This window comes from Pleurodeles waltl, chromosome 5, assembly GCF_031143425.1.
Source record: "Pleurodeles waltl isolate 20211129_DDA chromosome 5, aPleWal1.hap1.20221129, whole genome shotgun sequence".
Classification (NCBI taxonomy): domain Eukaryota; kingdom Metazoa; phylum Chordata; class Amphibia; order Caudata; family Salamandridae; genus Pleurodeles; species Pleurodeles waltl.
The window spans coordinates 1,721,025,557-1,721,042,903 of record NC_090444.1 but is presented as its reverse complement, the minus strand read 5'-3'; the positions used below and the strand labels follow the sequence as shown (position 1 = coordinate 1,721,042,903).

General features: G+C 44.3%; 1 protein-coding gene across 5 annotated transcripts in view; it reads right to left on the bottom strand.

Moving 5' to 3' along the window:
• Positions 1-17,347, bottom strand: part of ENPP5 (ectonucleotide pyrophosphatase/phosphodiesterase family member 5) — a 133,898-nt gene that overhangs the window by 29,161 nt on the left and 87,390 nt on the right. The window lies entirely within an intron of this gene.

Sequence of the window (17,347 nt, the reverse complement as noted above, 5' to 3'; positions counted from 1 at the left end):
TGTTGATTAAGTCAGACCCAAACTCGATTCCTAAGTACTTTATGTAGTTTGACTGCCAGATTAGTCCTGAGTCCCCTATTAAAGTTTTAGGACCTAACGGATTCAAAGATTTTACCTTTGATTTGTCTCTATTTAGTTTGTATCCAGAGAACCATGAGTAATGTTCGATTATGTCTATAAGGGCCTGTAGGGATCAGTGACGGTCGTCAGAAAGGCTTGAGATGTCATCTGCGCAAGCCGCTAATCTGACTGTTTTCCCACAAAAATCTATTCCTGATCTTTGAGGGTTACTGTTAATGTCTAAAAGTAGGGGTTTGAGACCTTGTAGAAAAAGTGAGGTCAAAAGTGGGCATCCTTGTCTTGCACCTTTTTCTAGGTCAAATGGTAGGGATACAAGACCATTTACAGAGATATATGATCTGGGAGTACTATACATGGCCATGACCATTCTTATGAAGTCATCACTGAGATTAAAAGAACTAAGGGACTGTTCTAATAATGTCCAAAAGACTTTGTCAAAAGCTTTTTCTGCGTCCAAGGCTATTGCTATGGATGCTGAGGACGATTTCTTGGCTTTCTCTATGACGCAGCATAGAAGTATCATTGGCCATCCTATTTTTTTAAAAACCTGCATGGGAGTTACTGATTAGTTTCGGGAGGATAAGGTTAAGTCGTTTGGCCATGATTATTGCGTAGATCTTACAGTCCAGATTTATCAGCGAGATTGGTCTATAGTTCTTTGGTAATAGTAGATCTTTCCCATCTTTGGGAATGACAACTGTTTTTGCTTCAGCGGATATACCGTTAATTTTCCCAGAAGAGCCATATGTATTGTATAATTCTGTTAGAGTGGATTGAAGGGAGTTGGTGAATGTTTTGTAAAATTTGGCGTTGAAACCATCAGGTCCAGGGGCCTTATTATCTTTTAGTGTGTTGATAGCCTCTGTAATCTCGGTTATGGAGACTGGTTTGGCTAATACTTTTTTATCTTCTTCCGACAGTTCGGGGACCTGTAATTTATTTAAATACTCATTACATTGTTCAACTGTAATTTGGTTATCCTGAGAATATAGCTCCACATAAAAGTGTCTATAATTGTTTGTGAGTTGGTGTGGATGAAGTTCAACTTATCTTTAATGGAAGTTATGTTCTTTTGATTTTGTCTGTGTTAAAGGTATGATGCTAGCATCTTTCCTGCTTTGTTTGCCTCACAGAGTTTAAGATCCTTAAATTTATTGATCCATACGCCTGCTCGTTTGCTGAGTATTCTATTATATTCATATTTCTTTACGATAAGTTTGGTGAGGGTCTCTTTGTCCAGTGTTTTGATATGGGAGGATACTAAGTGAATAATCTCATTCTCCAGTTCCAGGAAGGATTTGTTTTTCGCCTTGTTGATTCTTGTTTTCATTTCTATTAATGTACCTCTTCAGGTTGCTTTAAGAGCGTGCCAAAGAGTTTGCATATGTACGTCCGGGGAGGAGTTATTCGTGAGAAAGTCGGAAATGGGATTTTCAATTTTCTTTACATTCTCTTGATCATTTAAAATCTCATTATTGAAATGCCATCTTTTGATACGGGTTCTAGAGTTGGTCCCAGTTAGTAGCGTATTGATGCATGCGTGGTCGAAAATTACTATTGGTGAAATATGTGTTTGGTCACTAAGGTGAGTATGGGAACCTGAGATAAGGATATAGTATATTCTCATGTAGTAATTATGAGGAGAATAAAAGGTATAATCTCTCGAATCAGGATGTTGAAGTCTCCATGTATCTTTAAGGTCATATTTAGCGCAAATTACTTTCAGGATCCTGTGTGATCTAAACGGGCGATAATTACATGTGCTCTAACTACGTGTGGGTGTATTGTACTGGGAGATAACTAGGCGCTCTGGGTAGCGAGGTGAATATCAACAAAGAATGTCGAATCTCGAAATGGTGCACTCTTGAAAGACCACACCCAAAAGGTCTTGATAGATGCTAAAAGCACTATTGCAAATATAAAGTACAAGAGGCACTCATTATAACATGAAAAATAATAGTACTCATAAGTCAGTATACATAGGTAATGTTTTGTCATATATTTCTGAAAATTAATAGAATTATTTCCAACATAAACCCCAATTACATTATCACTGTCCAAATCCAAATAGTAGAATTAATTGATCTGTTGTTCCAAGATTCGTTTTGATACTTCATTGATACACACGCGTACTCGCGCTTCACGTTTTGACTCATTGGAAGGTGGATTGATATAACTGATATCAGCAGATAAGTTGCTTAACGGAATTATTCTGGGATTCGCTTGTAAGGAATATTTATGATATAGGACGCATCTACATATATGTTTCATGATGAAGTCATTGGGGAAACTCCCGGACGAAAACACGTGTTGGCTATCAATTTGGATGCGGCTGCTAAAATTTAAATAATAAGCTATATCATCCTTTGAAGAATATGATTGAACCTTGATTTGAGAAAATCTGGACTGGCTATCATTTGGATGCGGCTGCTAAAGTTTAAATAATAAGCTATATCATCTTTTGAAGAATATGATTGAACTTTGATTAGAGAAATCTGGACTTGGACTTTGGATCATAGCAATCTTGGAACAACAGATCAATTAATTCTACTATTTGGATTTGGACAGTGATACTGTAATTGGGGATTATGTTGGAAATAATCCTATTAATTTTCAGAAATATATGACAAACATTACCTATGTATACTGACTTATGAGTACTATTATTTTTCATGTTATAATGAGTGCCTCTTGTACTTTATATTGATAATTACATGTGGATTGTCTGTCTAGTGTGGCATCTAGTGGGAGATTGAAGTCTCTAGCTACAATTAGAAGGTCACTGGTAGGTATCTGGCCTAAGTTTCCTGAAGGTGTATTCCAGAAATCACAATCATCGATGTTTGGGGCATATAGATTAACAACATGTAATCTAGTCTCATCTTTCCTTAGAGTGGTTATGATCCATCTTCCTTCTACATCAGAGACATGGGATTCAATAATTAAACTGGCGTTTTTGCACATCAGTGTGATTACACCATTTGTTTTGTGGATTGTGGGAAAACAATGTACATCATTAATCCAATTGTTTTTGATTTTGAGAGCTTCGGTCTCTGGAATCCTTGTCTCTCGGAGGAGGATAATATCTCTTTTGGTTTTGTACAGATATTTCATTATTTTTCTTTGTTTTATAGGATGGTTAATATCCTTTACATTCAAAAATACAATGTTGATGTTGTCTATCATATTAGAATTAGCTATAATTGTGTGTAGTATGATAAAGGTGCATAGTGATGTGCATCAAAAATAGGGCTAATAGAAGACCTAGAGTAAAGGGAACATTGTTAGAGGAAACAAGGTTTACAATTACTCCTATGGAAGAAGGGTATTTTCAGATCCTTCAGGAATCCCCAAAATTCTCAAGTTACCTTTCCTATTCCGGTCTTCCAAATCGGCAATGTCTTTTTTTTATAGTTTTTGTTATTGTTTGTAAAGAGAGAATGTCCTTGGTAGATTTGTTCTTGATGTCTTCCAGGCCACCGATTCTTTGTTCTGCTTCTAATAGTTTGTTGTTGACAGTGTTGATATCCACCCTGATAGCCGTTAGTTCAAGCTGCATGGAGTCCATGTTTATTTTTGCAGAGTTAACTACTTTGTGCACTTTTGATGACAACATTAATATGCTGTTTTGTGGGAGTATAAAACATGCACTGAGTATTAATTTTTGCACAGGTACCACAATCACTGGGATTGTCTGACCTTTTTGTTACCTCAACAAGGCTGGGCCTAGAGAGTTCTAAACTTATAGGTTTCTGCAACTATACTGTGATGTCTTGTCTATTTCGACATGCTAAGCGTTCATCAAATGTCGAGTTCACTGGAATGTTTGCTTCATTAAGTTTAAACGTTATGAGTAGTAGTGTGTTTGTAGTCACAGTTATTTCACATTAGGGAAGAAAATGTACATAGTTTCTGCATGGGCGCCATTTTAAGGTCAGGCATGTTGTGTTTCAGATGATCGATTTGTTTTTTTTCATGCAGGCAAAATGACTTACACAGTAAGTAAGGAGATGCATCCATTTTCTAGTGAGATTAAGCACAAGCTGTGCAAACTTTATTCAGTAATCTTCAAGAGATGCAGTTGAGCAACGCGCTTGATTCGGAAGCTTGACACCACCATTTTAGGATTTACATGTTGTCTTTTATGAGAGGAAAAAATGTGATTAGAAGCGTTTAACACGTATCTGATCTTCTCTCTCTTTTTCTCATGTCTGGCAGGGGTCCATCGAATATCAGAATTCCGTTTGTTGTTTATCGTCTGTCGATCTTGGAGCAGTAGAAACTGTCAAAATTGCTCTGCGTTGCAGGAGAGATGGAGTGAGGCACCCATGCGCTTCTCTGTCCAAGCCACGTCCCCCACTCGTCACACAATATTAAATAACCTGCACTGGTACCAGACCCTCATATGACCAGAGCTTATTTGTACTCTGCAAACAATACCACCACTGTGTTCCTTCAAATTGCTTAACATTATCAGTTTCTTTACTGGATGCATGCTTCCACAGAGCCCGTAGTGGTAGTCAATCTTTGCTTGGATGGTAAAGCTTTATGCCAGCAAGTGTTTCTCCTGCCAGGAGATACAGATACCGGTGGTTTGATTCTCTAGGGTTGGCATCACGTCGCATTGAAGGCCATGGGGAACTGATGGGACAGCAGATTTCGGTCTCAGCTTTGCTTTGGATTGGAGAGCAAGGAATGGCTGTGGCATAATAGGCATGAACATGAAGATTATTATTGAGTTACACTGAGGGTGCTGATATCGGTGCTTGGCCAAGAGGCAACAGGAAACTGTTAAGAGGCACCTATGTACGTATTTATGTCACTTACCCACTGCATGTGGCGACCTGCGTATACTCTAATCCAAAGGCTTTTTAACCACCTGTCACATGTGATGTTCTGCGTATACTCTAATCTAAAGGTCGATTACTGGCCAAGTAGATCACAGGAACCAAAGCAGTAGCGCAAAGCCAAACTCTCATCAAGACAGCATTCCAGTAACAAAATCATCACAGATGACAGATGTTTTCCTGTAGATCCATGGGTGTTACAAGTGACAATGGGAATCCTCATGCAGTCCATTCTGGACAGCAGTGTGGGGAGGTTAGAAACAGACCAAGCAGAAGATCAAAAAAGCACAGCAAGAGCACAGCAGAAAGCCCTCATGTGGATTATACTGTTTGCTGAAGTCCATATGTGAGGCATTGCACTAAATCCAATGCATCACTTTTACTAAATGGTAATCATTCAGAAAGCACTGACACCTCCCCAACAGGTAGCTCACGTTTTGTCAAGGGACCACACAGGAACCTACAGACTTGCACAATACACCATTCTCTCGATTGGCACAAAAAAGACCTGTAACTGAAAGTGAGGTTGTTATGTGGCGCTACTGCTGCTGTCTAAGGATCAAATGAGCTGCTACCCATAAAAAATTCTCAAATGTGTTCAATAAAAAATGTATCAGTGGTTTCAGATGTTTGTTTGATCAGCTGAGGTTACTCCTACATAATCCAATCTGAACAGCAGTGTGAGGCGTTTGGAACTAAGCCAAACAGAAGATCATGAAGGTACATGTCTATATGAGCAAAGTAGAAAGCCCTCACAGGGAATGCACTGCTTGCTGAAGTTCAATCATATGTTGGTGTACAAGACAATAACAATTCTATTCTATAGGATTTATAAAGTGCATGGATACCCGTAGGCCTTCCGGCACGAAGCAGTTGAAAGTACCATAGAGAATGTGCAACGGCGGACTAGAGGCTACACAGACAGGTTTTCAGGGCCTTACAAAAGCGACACTTGTTGGTCATGTGCCGCAATTTCAAAGGAAAGTGTTCCATAGTTTCGGGCCAGATGAACGAGTTACTTACCTTCGGTAACGACTTTTCTGGTGGATACATTAGCTACCTGTGGATTCCTCACCTGATGAATACTCCCATGGCGCCAGCATTTGACGGAAATCTTCTTACTAGTCTCTGCACGTCGACGAGGACGTCACTCTAGCCCACGCGACGCCGTCTGACGTCATACAGGCAATAAGAAGTCCTCGCCGACGTGCCGATGACAGTACCAACATTTTTTACGTGCATGAGAATAATAATAACCCAATGCAATGAAAGAGCAAAGCAACATCTCTTAATATTGTAAATCACACAACATTGCAATAAAATAGCTGTAGATTTAATATAACCTTTTTTTTTTATTTTTTTTTTTATACATACGAATCATGTATATACCCAATATATATATAGATTTATATATAAATATACACATATATACAAATATCATACATGCAAAATGTATTGCAACTTTGAAGACCAAAAGGAGCACACTCAAGGATTGCTTGGAGAGACCAAAAAGGCAACGGGGAGGCGGGTGGGACCGTGAGGAATCCACAGGTAGCTAATGTATCCACCAGAAAAGTCGTTACCGAAGGTAAGTAACTCGTTCTTCTGATGGATACAACTACCTGTGGATTCCTCACCTGATGAATAGAGTCCCAAAGCAGTACCACGCCCGGCGGTGGGTGCCTAAATGGTCAAACCAAGAAATCCTGCAGCACTGACCGTGCAAAATGACCGTCCCTTCTGACCTCAGAGTCCAAACAGTAATGTTTCACAAAAGTGTGAAGGGACGACCAAGTTGCGGCCTTGCAGATGTCAACCACAGGAACACCCCTGGCCAAGGCCGAAGAGGCCGACTTAGCTCTGGTGGAGTGAGCTCTAATGCCCTCAGGCGGATCCTTCTTTGCCAAAGAGTAACAGATTTTAATGCAAAGAACAACCCACCTGGAGAGTGTTCTCTTGTGGACTGCCTTTCCTCTCCTCTTGCCCACGTATCCGACAAACAGCTGATCCTCCAGCCTGATATCCTTCATTCTGTCGATATAGAAGCTCAACGCCCTTTTTGGGTCCAGGCGATGTAGTCTTTCTTCCTCCTTTGAAGGATGAGGCGGAGGATAAAACGTGGACAAAGTGATTGTCTGAGCCAAATGGAAGGGTGAAACAACCTTCGGAAGGAAAGCAGCCTTGGTCCTCAACACCACCTTATCCCCATAAAACATTATATAAGGGGGTTTAACCGATAAGGCCTGCAACTCACTCACTCTCCTTGCAGATGTTATAGCTACCAGGAATACTGTTTTAATAACCAAATACCTTAAGGGGCAAGAATGCATAGGCTCAAAAGGGGACCCCATAAGGAAAGTCAGGACCAAGGACAAATCCCATTGAGGCATAACGAATGGTTTTGGAGGATATTGATTCAGAAGACCTTTCAAGAATCTGAGAACAATAGGGGATTTAAATAACGATGGTTGGTCTGGAAGACAAATGAAGGCTGACAAGGCCGACAAATAACCCTTAATGGTAGCTACTGCACAACCTTTCTGCGCTAGAGACAGTGCAAAAGACAAAACATGTGACAGATGAGCATGTAAGGGATCAATCTGTCTCTCTCCACACCACATAACAAATTTAGACCACCTATTAGCGTAGATAGATTTAGTGGAGTGTCGCCTGGCCGCTAAGATAACATCCACTACATCAGGCGGGAGAGAGAAGGAACTCAGGTTGCCCCGTTCAATCTCCAAGCATGTAGGTGCAGACTCTGGAGGTTGGGGTGTAAAACCTGCCCCTGCGACTGCGAGAGGAGGTCTGCCCTGAGAGGGAGACGGAGCGGAGGGCACAGTGAGAGTTGGAGAAGGTCGGAGTACCATACCCTCCTTGGCCAATCCGGAGCTATTAAGATGACTTGGGCCCGGTCTTGGCGAATTTTCCTCAACACTCGAGGAATCAAGGGTATGGGGGGAAACGCGTAAAGCAACTGGTCGCACCAGGTTATCTGAAACGCGTCCCCCAACGCTCCCTGCATCGGATACTGGAGGCTGCAGAATAACGGGCAATGCGCATTCTCCCGAGTGGCAAACAGATCTATCCGAGGAAACCCCCACATCTGGAAGATTAAACAGACTTGATCTGGATGGAGACGCCACTCGTGGTCTGCCGAGAATTGGCGACTGAGACTGTCCGCACGTACATTCAAGACCCCGGCCAGATGATTTGCCACCAAGCAAATCTGATGGTCCTTTGCCCAGGACCATAGCCGAAGAGCTTCTCTGCAGAGAAGGTACGACCCTACTCCTCCCTGTTTGTTTATGTACCACATTGTGGTAGTATTGTCCGTCAGGACCTGTACCGACTGACCACGAAGGGATGGGAGGAAGGCCTTGAGAGCCAAACGTACAGCCCGTAACTCCAACAGATTGATATGAAACACCTGTTCCTCTGGAGACCAAAGCCCTTTGATCTCCAGATCCCCCAGATGAGCTCCCCATCCTAGGGTGGAGGCATCCGTTATTACCGTGGCCACTGGTGGCGACTGCGCGAACGGCTTCCCCTGTGAAAGATTGTTGCCCGCAATCCACCACTTCAATTCCACAGCAGCATCTCTGGAGATCTTGACAGTACCTTCTAAATCTCCCTTGTGTTGAGACCACTGCCTTCGGAGGCACCACTGAAGAGCCCTCATGTGCCAGCGAGCATGCGTGACCAACAGAATGCAGGAGGCGAACAGACCGAGCAGACGAAGGACCTTGAGGACTGGAACTACCGCTCCATTTCGAAACATTGGAACCAATTCCTGAATATCTTGAATCCGCTGAGGCGGAGGAAAGGCTCGACTCAATGTTGTATCCAGTACTGCCCCTATGAACAGGAGGCGCTGAGAGGGCTCCAGGTGAGATTTGGGCACGTTCACCGAAAAGCCCAGGTCGAACAACAACTGGGTTGTTGACTGCAGATGATGCGACACAAGCTCCGGGGACTTGGCTTTGATCAACCAGTCGTCCAAGTAAGGGAATACTGCTATCCCCTTCCTTCTGAGCTCCGCCGCAACCACTGACATCACCTTTGTGAAGACTCGAGGTGCTGAAGTAAGACCAAACGGGAGGACCGCAAACTGATAGTGCTGCGACCCTACCACAAACCGGAGATACTTCCTGTGCGACTTGAGTATCGGGATATGAAAGTAAGCATCCTGCAAGTCGACAGACACCATCCAATCTTCCTTGTTCAACGCCAAAAGCACCTGTGCTAGGGTCAGCATCTTGAACTTTTCCTGTTTGAGGAACCAATTCAAGATCCTCAGATCCAGGATTGGTCTCAACTGACCATCCTTTTTGGGAATCAGGAAGTATCTTGAGTAACAACCTCGACCCTTTTCCTGCTCTGGGACCAACTCTACCGCGCCCTTTGAAAGGAGGACTTGAACCTCCTGTTCTAGCAACAGGAGGTGTTCTTCTGAACAATAAGATGGGCGGGGCGGGATGAGGGGCGGGAACTCCCAAAAGGGAAGGGCGTAGCCTTTTCCCACAATGCCGAGAACCCAAGTGTCCGTTGTGATAGACTTCCACTTGTGGAGAAAACGCTGTAATCTTCCCCCTACAGGAGAGGAGTGAGTGGGAAACGGTGGAAGCCTAAGGCTGCTTCCCCTGCTGCACCCCTCCAGAGGACGAGGAAGAGGCAGAGTGCTGTTGAGAGGCTCCTCTGGTACGGACCCCACCCCTCCCCCTCCCTCTAAATGACTTATAGGGGAGGGAAGAGGCGGGTTGCTGGAACCTCCCCCGAAAGGAAGAGGAATAAGAGCCACGCCCAAATCCCCGAAACCTCCTGAAAATTCTAGAAGAGGCAGAGGAAGAAGGAGCTTGCAGTCCTAACGATTTGGCTGTGGCTCTGCTCTCCTTAAATCGTTCCAAGGCTGAATCTGCCTTGGCTCCAAACAGTCTGTCCCCATCAAACGGGAGGTCCAGCAGGGTCGACTGCACATCCGCAGAGAACCCTGAGTTTCGGAGCCAGGCCTGTCTTCTTGCCACCACAGCCGTGCCCATCGCCCTGGCCACCGAGTCGGTCGTGTCCAGCCCAGACTGGATAATCTGGGTCGCGGCAGCCTGGGCGTCCGAGACCACATCCAAAAGACCCTGGGGAAGCTCCGTGAATGAAGACGAAATATCATCCATCAGCGCATGGATGTACCTCCCCAGAATGCACGTGGCGTTGGTGGCCTTCAACGCCAAACTGCATGACGAAAATATTTTCTTGGACTGCGCATCCAGTTTCTTGGAGTCTCTGTCTCCAGGCACCGTCGGGAAGGAACCAGGCGCTGACTTTGAGGAACAGGAGGCTTGCACCACCAAGCTCTCCGGCGTAGGGTGTCTAGAGAGAAAGCCAGGGTCAGATGGTGCAGCTCGATACCTCCTGGCCACAGCCCTATGAACGGCCGAGGAAGACACCGGCTTCTTCCACACCTCCAACACCGGATCCAGCAAAGCCTCATTAAATGGCAAGAGAGGCTCAGCTGCAGCAGAGGCCGGATGCAATACCTCTGTCAGCAAATTCTGCTTTGCCTCTGCCACCGGCAAAGGCAGGTCCAAAAAGCTCGCTGCCTTCCTCACCACAGCATGAAAGGAAGCAGCCTCCTCCGTATATTCCCCTGGAGATGAAAGGTCCCACTCAGGGGAAGTGTCCAGCCCACTGGCTGTATCCAGACCATGCAGTCCGTCTCCAGAGTCCTCAATCTCTCCCTCCTCTAGGACTCGCTGGTACTCTTGCTCTTCTAAAAGACGGAGAGCACGCCTCCTCGAATGAAGTCTCTCCTCGATACGCGGAGTCGACATGGCCTCCGCCGACGTCGAAGAACGGCGCCGATCTCCAGAAGCATCTGACGCCGCGTCCGGCGCCACAGGCAGCTTCGGCGCCGAGGCAGGAGCCGGAGGACGAGGTCTTGGAGCCGATGGACCAACCGGAGTCACAGGGCAAAATCCTGACTTCGACGGAGGGGCAACCGACGCCGGCACCGGCGCCGAGCCCACATTCCCAAAAGGGAGAAAGGGCATAAAGGGTGCCGGCCGAAGAGGCGCAGGATCACCCAACGAAAAGGCCAAGGGCCCCGAAGGACCAGCCGGAGCAGCTCCTGGAGCCATCTGCTGAAAGATGGTATACATCGCATTAAGAAACGCGGTACTATCGGCTCCAGGAGTGGGAAAAGCCGGATACTGGGGTGCCTGGATCGAGGGCGACCCCGACGTCTGCGACGCCGGAGAAAACACAAGAGGCTGCACCACCTCAATCACTGACGCCTGACCAGGTGAAGTCGGTGACGCCGGAGAGGGCAACGGCGTCGATGGATGCGGCGTGACCGTGGGGCTGACCTCCCAAGTCCTCCGACGCCGAGCCGAAGGTGACCTCGAATGAGACTCCTTGCTGGAGTGACGTCGTGAGTCTCTACGGCGCCGGGAGTCTCGATGATGCCGGTGAGACCTTGGCGAAGAAGACTTCTTATGATGTTTCTCCTTCTTCTTTGACTTTGCCATGAATAACTTGGCCTCGCGCTCTTTGAGGGCCTTCGGATTCATGTGTTGACATGAATCGCAAGTCGAGACGTCGTGGTCGGAGCTCAAACACCATAGACAGTCGGAGTGAGGATCTGTAACTGACATCTTGCCCCCACACTCTCGACAGGGCTTGAAACCCGACTTCCTCTGGGACATTGTTACCGCAGAGAAGACTACGCAGCAGACAATACACTGTAACCACGAAGGTAACAGTAACTCCCTCGAAGATAACCGTTTCGAATGCACGGAAAAAAGGGAACTGTCATCGGCACGTCGGCGAGGACTTCTTATTGCCTGTATGACGTCAGACGGCGTCGCGTGGGCTAGAGTGACGTCCTCGTCGACGTGCAGAGACTAGTAAGAAGATTTCCGTCAAATGCTGGCGCCATGGGAGTATTCATCAGGTGAGGAATCCACAGGTAGTTGTATCCATCAGAAAGGAAAAAGAACAGCCACCCCAAGAAGATCTCTTAGTCCTAGGGACCTGAAGCAGAGAGGCTGTGGAGGATCTTAATAACCGCACAGGCAAATGGGGCATGGCAAAAGGACCTGGCAGTAGAGGGTCTCTTTTATGCATGGCTCTGTGTAAAAAACACAAGGCTTTGAATTGCACCTGCTGCTTCACAGGAAGCCAATGAAGATCTTTCAAGGCAGTGTTTACTGAAGCCTGCCTCTGAATGTTCATAAGAAGATGCACTGCAGTGTTTTGAATAACCTGTAATCTCTTGTAACATATTGAGGGGAACCCAGATACAAGGGATTTCCATAATCATTCCAAGTGTTGATAAAGGCCTGAATGATAAGTCTTTTTGCCAGAAAAGGCAAAAGATTAATTACCTTCCTTAATAATCTCAGGATACCGAAACATCTGGCAGCGAGATACTTTGCCTGATGATCAATATTGAGCTTGTTATCAAGCTATATGCCCAGGTTTTTTTTAATTTTTTTTATCACAGGCTTAGGACTGGGTAAGTTTCCTAGCAGAGCAGAGCTCACATTATTACCCAATATCATCACCTCTTTTTGGTCTTTATTTAGTTTGGGTTTACAGTAAGCCATTCAGCTAGCTACATCTTAGAGACAGGAGAGACTAAGCTGGGAGGGGCTAGAGGATGGAGAAATTGAGATCACCAGTTGAGTATCATCTTGGTAAGAAATCATAGCCAATCCATAGGAGCGAACAATCTCCGCCAGTGGGAGCATATAACTTTTAAAGAGAGTGGGGCTCAGGGAAGACCCCGAGGCACCCCATACCTCACCAAAAGAGTATTGGAGTAAAAGGTACGATCAAGAACCAGGAACAGAACTACTCTAAGGCTAGACCCTTAATGCCAGCTGGCGCTATATATGGAGAAAAATAGTAGCATGGTCCACCGAATCAAAGGCCGTACTAAGATCTAACAAAATAATTGTGTCTGAGCCTCCATGATCCAGCAGCCGTCTAGCTTCCTCCGATACTGCCAACAGGGTTGTTTCGGTGCTGTGGGCGAAATCCCATTTGGGTAGGGTGAAGATTCAGATGAGACTCCAAAAAGGCAGAGAGGTGTGTACAGACATGTTTTTCCTATAATCTTGGAAAACCCAGCAACAAAGAAATGGGCCTGAAGCTGCTCAAACATCGTGGGCCCAGGTCTTTTTAAAAATGGCTTGACCACCACATGCTTCCAGTCGTCTGGGAACTGCCCTTTGGCGAGAGAGATTGAGTAGCTCTACCAGTATCAGGACTGTACTATCACAGCTCTTTTTTAGGCTATGGAGAGGGGCAGGGTCAAGAGGGATCCCCGATTTTATTGTGCTAAAAAGATCTATAATAAAGTCCACAGTAAGGTCTGGGAAGGTTGTCAAAGTCTCTGCTGGATGAGCAGTGGAGGTCCCAGGGTGATGAAAAATGACAAAAAGATATAAAGTTACGTCTTATGAAAGAAGAAGGCCAAGTTATTACTATGCTTACTGGAGGCTTCTGAGGCCCCATCAGAAGATTTAGGCCCCGTGAAATCTTTTAAGATTTTAAATCTCTCCTTGGGGGAGTTTGCAGACTGCTTGAATTTTGAGGAGCAATAGGCCAGTTGAGCAACTTGGATTTCAGAGTTGTCCTGCCTGACCACACTCTATTTTTAGCCTTATTGGGTGCATCATACGTCTTTCTCCAAATTCTCTCTAACCGCTTACACTCCTTTGTCAGACTGAGTAAGTGGGGATTAAACCAAAGGGATTTTTTTACCTAGTCGCCTATTCTTGAGCTGCTTCATCTGAAGGCCTGTGTCCAAAGTAATAGTAATCCCGTTGTTAAAGCTTCTTGAAAATGAGGTGACTTGACTACCCCGAGCATGCTTTGTAGGATTCAAAGCCCTGAACCACTCTCTCGTATTCAACTTAGACCAGACACAGCCCTTCTGACAAGCTGTTCGGGGGGGGGGGACACACACACAGAGGAGGCATCAGACACGGAGAAAGGAAGCAGATAATGGTTGGTCCAAGTTTGAGGTACAGAGCTATACCCCTGAAAGTGAGATAAATTGGTGAAAATGTGGTCAATAGTATGACCTTTGTTATGAGTAGGCCCTATTACTCGTTGGGAAAGTGGAAGTGATGCCAGATCACGAACTAGGGTCTTTGAATTGCAAACGATTAAAATTCCCAAGCAGGGTGAAATTCGGTCTTTCCACAGCTAGGCTCGCAACCAAGTTGGGGTGATCCTGGAGGTCTAAAGACCAAAATCCCAGAAAAGGTAAAAGTGGGATTGAGAGGAAGTGTGAATAGTAGACTCTTACAATTCAGTATCTGAAGAGAGCAAACAAACCCTTCAGAGATTTTCTGTATACAATAGTTATCCCTCCACCTATTTTACCTGCGCGTTCTGGCCTATAGATGCAGAATCCAAACAACTTCAGGAGTACGGATACGTTTCTTCCCTTGCCTATCTCTGATACTGCAGAAGAACCAAATGCCCGGGTGAACGTTGTTATCTATGAAAGGTTCTGAATGTTATAAATCCTGGCAGGTTACGCCAAAGAAGTAGCAAGAATTCTGTAAGCCAAAACTAGGGCTAGGGAACATTTTTGAAACAGATGACCTTAAGATGTATTACTTTAACAATATTACCGATAAAATCTACTCTGAAGAAATCCTAAGCGAATCGTAGCTAAGCACAAATTGTAGAAAGCCTGTTGTGACAGGCTTGTGTGATTGTACTACAGTGGTGGACTAGCCAAACAGTTAATAAGGCCAAATGCAGAGCTACATCTGAGGCACTAAGACAGTTAGATGCCCAAAAAAAGGAACACTCAGAAATGTGCCAACATTCAGATTCTTCAGAATGTTGTTCGCTTAAATGAAAACCGAATCAGGCTCATGCTAATATATCGGAATATACATTCTCATTAGTGATACAAGGAACCTGAAAATGTAAGGAACTTAAGGATTACAAAATGTGCTGCAAATCACAAAGAGATGAAATGTTCTGCTGATTAAAATGCCTGTCATGGAAAAAAAAGTCACAGTACGGTTTGTTTGCTGGGGACTCAATAATTAAACTCTGTCAGGGGTGTATACATTTCAAGCTGGGAAGACCCCCAAACTAATAGGATGAAGGCAAAGTTAACTTCCCATGTTCCTAAAAAGACTCAAAGTCTTTCATATACACTCTCGACTCTGGGCTTTCTCTTACACATGGTATATGAATAACCGTCGAGCCATCATTTAAGAAAGTATTCAAGAAATACTATTGGATGTTTATTTCAATTCCAATTTATCTGACTGGCTAATTCCTAGGAATAGACCAAACAAGAGGGAAGAACAAATCAAACAAGAGCTTAAGCTCATCGCAGGAGGAGATACACAATTAGTCATGTCCTTAATGTCAATGGCAGTCCCCAAGTCATTACTCTAGCTTATTTCCACTGAAATGGACGTGAAGTTGCTTGTAAGATATATCACATGTATGTTTTGGATGAGAAGAACAGAAGAGAAGGAAGACTTGGCTATTTCTGGCTTGAATGCTATTGATTTTCTTACTTTTTTGACAAATCTTTTTGTCCCTCTCAATTAAACACTGGTAAATATTTTGCTACTTAAGGTTGTCTTGCCAGTTTTTTGGATTAATATGAAGATCCTTTATTTGTCTGTATCCTAAGGCAAGTGGGCAGATGAGACACAAAACTGGCATTGCTGTCAGTCTAAGATGTCCATGTAAACCCTCAATATTTTATTCTTACGCTGAAACTCTCAATTCTTACGGTTGTTAGGTCATAAGGCCACCCAAACAGCATGTTGTCATTAAGTACAAATCTCCACAACACGACATAAAACAGAATGGCATTGTCCTTTCACTCTAAATTACTCATGTGTCTCCTAAGCTTCTGTGAAGGAGTTACACATGGGGACAGGCTAGCTTCAGCCCGACAGGAGTTGAGAAAAGAACTCCAGAAAGCTAAGTGTTAAGTACTCTTGATGGGCTTCTTTTGAGAACAAAGGGCCAGATGTACAAAATTAGAATTTCCAAGATGTGGTCTTGATATTGGAAACACAATGAAATTTTGGGCCAGATGTAGGAAAGTCCGAGTTTGCGACTTGCAAATTGCGAGTCTGAGCGACTCGCAATTTGCAAGTCGCAAACCCGGATGCAGGATGGTGTCCCTGACACAATATGCGAATCGCAAGGGGGTCGCAAAGACCCACATCATTAATATTAATGAGGTGGGTCGCAATTTGCAACCCCCTTCCGATTCGCAGCACTCACAGGGATGGTGGCCTGCTGGAGACAGCAGACCACCATGTCTGTGACTGCTTTTGAATAAAGCAGTTTTTTTGTTGTTGTATTGCAGCCCTTTTTCCTTAAAGGAAAACGAGTTGCAATACAAACGAAAAAATGAAACGTTTTTGTTTCATTTTTTCCAGAGCAGGCAGGTCCATAGGACCACTGCCTGCTCTGAAAAAATGTTTACAGGGCCATTCACAAAGGGGAAGGGGTCCCATGGGGATCCCTTCTCTTTTGCGAATGGGTTACCACCAGTGTGACACTGGTGGTAACTGCAAATTGCGTTGCGACCGCGGTCACAAAGCAATTCTACATCGCAATGTGAATCGCAAATAGGAAGGGGAACACCCCTTCCTATTTGCGAGTCGCATTCCCATTTTGCGAGTCGGTAACCAGGTTACCAACTCGCAAAATGGGAATGAGCATCGCAATGTGCTTTTTGCATGGCGCAAACAGCGAATTTCGCTGTTTGCGCCATGCTAAAAGCTTCGTACATCTGCCCCTTTGTGAACCGAGCTATGTACTAATAATAGGTGGGGGCCGCAAGATCACCATTTGGAGTGAGTCGCAATTTGACCAAACCCATCAATATTTATGACATAGGTCGCAAATTAAGACTCATTTAAATTGAATACCATCACAGGACTTCTGGTCTGTTAGCATCAGCAGACGACCATGTCTGTGATGGCATATGAATAAAATACTTATTTTTTTTTTAAACTTATGTAATTTTCCTTAAAGGAAACGGATTAGCATTTAAGAAAAAAAAATATCTTCTTTAAAAAGTTTAAGGGTTGAAATCGGTCTTTTGGATCACTGTCTACTTCCAAACAAAGTATTCTTTTACATTTGCAAAGGAAAGGGATGTCTCAGTGGAAATCTTTCTTCTCTGTAAATTGGTTGCCACCTCCTTTGAGGAGTTGGTAACCTATCAATGAGTTGCGACTGAAATTGTGGTAGGAAACCCCTGATAAACAGCATTGTGAATCACAATTTGGAAGGAATGTCCTAAATACATCCCTTCCAAATTAAGATTCAACATGTATTTGTAAACCCATTTTGTGATTCAGTAAGCACTTGCCAAATCGCAAAATCGGTAAAGTACATTAAAAAAAATCCAT